Raw genomic sequence first — 6,070 nt, forward strand, 5'->3', positions numbered from 1 at the left:
TCCTCAGGTAGTGTAGATTCAAATTTGTCCAAATCATGACCCCTGGGGGTAGGGCGGGGCCACAATGGAAGATCAAAGTCTTACATAGAATTATATAGGAAAAATCTTTAAAAATCTTCTTCTCAATAACAGCAAAGCCCTAATTGGTCATATTTATATGAAAGCATCCTCAGGTAGTGTAGATTCAAGTTTGTTCAAATCATGACCCCCCGGGGGTAGGGCGGGGCCAGAATGGAGGATCAAAGTTTTACATAGAAATATATAGGAAAAATCTTTAAAAATCTTCTTCTCAATAACAGCAAAGCCCTAATTGGTCATATTTATATTGCAGCATCCTCAGGTAGTGTAGATTCAAGTTTGTTCAAATCATGACCCCCTGGGGGGTAGGGCGGGGCCACAATGGAGGATCAAAGTTTTACATAGAAATATATAGGAAAAATCTTTAAATATCTTCTTCTCAGGAACAGCAAAGCCCTGATTGATCATATTTATGTGGAAGCATCCTCAGGTAGTGTAGATTCAAGTTTGTTCAAATCATGACCTCTGGGGGTAGGGCGGGGCCACAATGGAGGATAAAAGTCTGAAATAGAAATATGTAGGAAGATATGTTCTGATGAAGAACTGCAAAGCCCTGATTGATCATATTTATGTGGAAGTATCCTCAGGTAGTGTAAATTCAATTTTGTTCAAATGATGACCCCCGAGGGTAGGGTGGGGCCCAATAAGGGGATCAAAAGTTTTACATAGGAACATATAGAAAAAAATTTCTTCTCAAGAACAGAAAAGCTATGTTTAGTCATATTGATATGGAAGCATCCTCAGGTAGTGTAGATTCAAGTTTGTTCAAATGATGACCCCTGGGATAGGGAGGAGCCACAATGGGGGATCAAATTTTTACAGAAGAATATATGGGAATTTTTTTTTAAATCTTCTCAAGTACAACAAAGCCATTTGTTAAAACAAATTATATATTGACATGGAAGCATCATCAGGTAGTTTAAAATTCAAGCCCCCCCCCCCCCCCCCCCCTTGCCAATGTGCCTCTTGTTCTACAAGAGTTGTTCCCCTTTGACCAGAGGCAAATCCACAAGTCTACAGCTACACAAGTGTTTAACACTGCTTGAATTTCACATAAAAAGGGGATAATTATTAGTTTTTGTTTGAGTGTATGCATTAGCAATCAGCATGCACAAGTCATTTAGTTATATAGATCTTCAATAAGCTATAAGACAACTTTAAATACCTTTATTATTATCATTAACAACTTTGTTGATTTATCAAACCTGTGTGAAATTTTGTCATTGTGAAGAATTGTGATAATGTAAACATAGCGTATTCCAACAGATCAATCAATTTTTTTTTCTGTAAACTCTTTGATCTATAATATATACTAGATGTGATATTGATCAGACTTTGTAAATTAGAGAAACCTAGTTACAGCATGGCTGAGATTGATAGTTTGGCCAGTCAGGGTGAAGTTTCTGTGCCATTTTGTTTGACTTGATGACGTAGTAACAAAAACACTCAAGCAAAGGTTCCTAAAAGCTCAATAAGAAATAGTACAAGATATTCTCTTACATCTTGGTGTAATAATATTAGTTATGTAGACACTTAGAGGGGTAATACGGAAATATATGGGGTCCTTGAAAAAATGCATATTGGGCTCGACTTACGTCTCACCCAATATGCATTTTTTCAAGGACCCCATATATTTCCGTATAACCCCTCTAAGTGTCTACATAATGAATTTATCCTGTCAAAGATTTTTTTTTTTAATAAAGTTCATTTTCTCTGAGTTAAGCAAACCCTTCCGTAACAATTATTTACATTGTGACGTTGTTTGATGCTTATATGACGTCAGTTATTAGGCTCCTTGCGTGTTCAAATGAAAACATGATCTTAACAGTATGGAACGTGGAGGGGGCATATTGATTTGATAATATAAGTGGTGGGTAGGTCACATGGAGGGGGAATGTCGGTAGGCAGCATAATAACGTTTAATACAGTATTCTTCTCAACCAATGAAATTTCAAGATTTTTATGAGAGGCTGGATAATTCTATTTAGTGAGAGACTGGTTGATGATTTCACTTTATTGAAAAACATGTATTACTAAATGCCAAACATTTCAATGTGCCTGATTATAAAATTTCAAATAAAAAACATTGAAAAAATAACATTAAAACTCAGTTTTAATGGAATATTTTAATTTTAATGGAATGTTGAATAAGAATGCAGTAAAACATAGTCAAAATAAGTTGGAGGAAATCAAACAAAAGTAATATTATAGAAAAAAAAAAATCCTGAAAATGTGTATCATAAAAGTTGATAAGTTACATTCATAAAAAACAAGCATTCAGAGAGTATTGCATTAGCAATACTAGTCCCCTACCAACAAGTGTAATCTGGTTCCTATTAAGAATTGAAAATGCCATAATTCCGTCAAAAATTAACGAAGTGGGACGAAATGCAAACTTGATTTAGGTAAAGCCACATACCAAAAATCAGCTCAATATCTGCAAGCGTTTAGAAGAAAATTGCGGAAAACCTCTAAAAATTGAAAAGGCCGTAATTCCGTCAAAAATCAATGAAGCGGAATGAAATGCAAACTTGATCTGTAACTCATCAAGATACACTCACATACCAAAAATCAGCTGAATATCTGCAAGCATTTAGGAAAAAAGTGCGGAAAACCAAGTGGGACAGACTGACAGAGGGACAGACAGACAGACAGATGGACGGACAGACTCAGAGGAAACCTATAGTCCCCTCCGGTTTCACCGGTAGGGGACTAATAACATGATTCTCTAATTTCTGACCTACATTTTTCTATCAAAGGTGATTGGTGAAAGTTTTGTAATCTCTTTTACACAGATGTACAAGTATCTATACCTGACCCAGTTGTGAGCCTTTTACTGCTATCTGTTTGGGTTTTAGTTACCTGATTAAGCAGGTAACCAGGAGTCTTTAGTGTCTTCTATCACACCAATAATCCCTGATAGCCTGTGTATTCCCTATTCAGTTGAGGTCTTTGATCTGCCCACAAAACATTTACAGATTAGTGTATTGCCCAGTGTCTCTCAATTATACTGACATGTTGAAATTTAAGTAGGATGGCACAATAGTGATTCATTTTGCTCTTCATTTAGAATTCATACATTCCTAAGGATCTTTATCTGTGCACATTTTGAAATAACTGAAAAAAATCTAGGTTGCTATTTTACGTTTTTTAATCCTTTTTTTTTAAAGTACTATGGAATCATTTTATTTCATTAGTGCGATGTTCATGACTTTCAGGAGAATCCCTTTCTCAAAAATTCACAACCATAAAACTTGTTTGTCAACAAAATTGTCAATTTTAAGCACCCCCCCCCCCCCAAAGAATTTACTCACATGAATTGAAATGTATCTGAAAGACTGAAGAGAATATCACACTCTTATAAAAGTTGGTTGCACCATTTTTTCTAAGTAACATGTTTTTTTCTTTTACTTTACAAGATAAATTAGTGATCAAGTGGTGCAGATTAATTTCCATTTAGCTACATCATTGTGATTGAAGAGATCTTACATTACACTGAGGAATATTCATGTGGGGTATTGTTGGTTGTCCTTGTAGTATGATTAAGAACATGCACTAAGATGTACATTACATAACATTATAAAGAAAAAATGTCCTCTGATTATAGGTTAGTCAAGTAGAGGGGATGGAGAGCCATTATGTGGATACCCTGCAGAGCCAAGGATAATTTGACTTTGCGGTGACATTGGGTGCAGCTACAATAGAGGATAGCCAATTACATTCCTACCTCCAATTACAGTTTAGACACAACCACTGAAGGATGAATATTGTTATAAAGATCATTAATTCTGCACCGGAGTTTGAAAACTTTAAACAGAACTTTATTCATCTGTTGTAGTTTTTGAACATAAAGAATTTTAAATGGCTATCAGAATGGACAATGTTTACATTCGCTCTTTTGAAGTGCAAGTTGTGAAAGATTTGGATTGTATTTTTTAGAATGATTAAAGCTTTAGAAAATTGTATCTCTGTTTATACTTGATCTTGATTTAACTCTCTGATAGATGGTATGGATTGCATGTATTCAGCATATACATGTACAACAATGTGCCTCATTAAATAAGGAGTACAGTAAATATGTTTGTTTTTTAAAAAGTGTTAGTCCTACCACTTGAATTTTGTTATGCAAGAAATGTATAATACATGCATTTATATATATAAATGAAATATGATTATATTACATAATATTACATCTTTCTGTATGTAAAATTCTTCATTGCCAGTATTTCTGGTTTGCGGAACTTGTCATTAGAACAAACTGTAAGTTTTAGACTTTAAGTGTTTATTTAGAGTCTTAGAGGCTTCAGAATCAACAATATATCTGCCAGACTCCTCTTGATTAAGTACCATAAACTGGTTCCCAGCCTGTGACTAGAGATAACCATTATCTGGTGGAAATCAGCACCTTACTTCCTGTTATTGTCTGCCAGAAATAACATTTATGACAACAGTACCCAGACAGCACTCAGTGGCCAACATACAGAATTCTTCAGTATATCTTTTGAAGTCTATTTAATAAGTACTTAAGTTTTCATGTAATTGATTTTCAGCAATTGGCCATCTGCTAGTGTGATGATCTAGGATTTTAGAATCGGCCTTTGATTTCTCTCTGGTAAACATGGAATTGGTTTCAGATATGACATCTGTATGTCCTTCAAGTGCTTGTGATTATGTAGGATTGTGAAATAGAACATATTAGCACACATTTAAATAAAAATGCAATAAAAGTGTCATAAATAAGGCAAATGATGTCCCTGTCACAGACCAATTGATCCATAACTAGATGCAGTTTTAAGAGACCATTATTTTGCCATGCAGGTGTTTGAGAATCTATAGAGCCTTGTGTGTCCTTGTAAATGCAACATTTTGGTGAGCAATGAATCCTTTCACCCTGTTGATAACAACAGCACATGACATAAGTATCCTATACATAAAAATGACTACATGCAGTCATATTCAACTAAACAATGTCTCCTTAATAAATTAATGATGTCAGTAAGGTAGACTTCCTGTTGATGTACTAGTCATTGAGGTAGACTATTATGTTGATGTGCTAATCAGTGAGGTAGACTATTATGTTAAGGTGCTAATCAGTGAGGTAGACTACTATGTTGATGTGCTAATCAGTGAGATAGACTATTATGTTGATGTGCTAATCAGTGAGGTAGACTATTATGTTAAGGTGCTAATCAGTGAGGTAGACTATTATGTTGAGGTGCTAATCATTGAGGTAGACTTTTATGTTGAGGTGCTAATCAGTGAGGTAGACTTTATGTTGAGGTGCTAATCAGTGAGGTAGACTATTATGTTGAGGTGCTAATCAGTGAGGTAGACTATTATGTTAAGGTGCTAATCAGTGAGGTAGACTTTATGTTGAGGTGCTAATCAGTGAGGTAGACTATTATGTTAAGGTGCTAATCAGTGAGGTAGACTTTATGTTGAGGTGCTAATCAGTGAGGTAGACTATTATGTTAAGGTGCTAATCAGTGAGGTAGACTATTATGTTAAGGTGCTAATCAGTGAGGTAGACTTCATGTTGATGTGCTAGTCAGTGAGTAAGATTTCCTGTTGATGTGCTAGTCATTGAGGTAGACTTCCTGTTTATTTGCTAGTCAGGGAGGTACTATTATGTTGATGTGCTAATCAGTGAGGAAGACTTCTGTTTGGATGCTAGTTAGTGAGGTAGTCTTCCTGTTGATGTGCTAATTAGTGAGGTAGTCTTCCTGTTGATGTGCTAGTAGTTAGTGAGGTAGTCTTCCTGTTGATGTGCTAATTAGTGAGATAGACTTTATGTTGATGTGCTAGTAAGTAAGGGAGACTTGCTATAAGTGTTGAGGTGCTTATCAGTGAGGTAGACTTCCTGTTGATGTGCCAGTCATTGAGATAGGCTTCCTGTTGATGTGCTAGTCAGTGAGTAAGATTTCCTGTTGATGTGCTAGTCATTGAGGTAGACTTCCTGTTTATTTGCTAGTCAGGGAGGTAGACTATTATG

At 35.4% G+C, this 6,070-nt stretch overlaps 1 protein-coding gene across 1 annotated transcript in view; it reads left to right on the forward strand.

The window, feature by feature from the left end:
• LOC133205076 (nucleolar protein dao-5-like) overlaps positions 1–4,043 on the forward strand; it is a 60,339-nt gene extending 56,296 nt beyond the window's left edge. The window contains exon 11 of the mRNA XM_061340815.1: positions 3,686–4,043. The gene's annotated coding sequence lies outside the window, so the exon portion shown is untranslated. The remainder of the gene's footprint in view (positions 1–3,685) is intronic.
• Positions 4,044–6,070: the final 2,027 nt, after the last annotated feature.

Source organism: Saccostrea echinata, unplaced genomic scaffold (assembly GCF_033153115.1).
Source record: "Saccostrea echinata isolate AGI-Se365-2 ecotype Australia unplaced genomic scaffold, CSIRO_AGI_Sech_v1 ptg000054l, whole genome shotgun sequence".
Classification (NCBI taxonomy): Eukaryota; Metazoa; Mollusca; class Bivalvia; order Ostreida; family Ostreidae; genus Saccostrea; species Saccostrea echinata.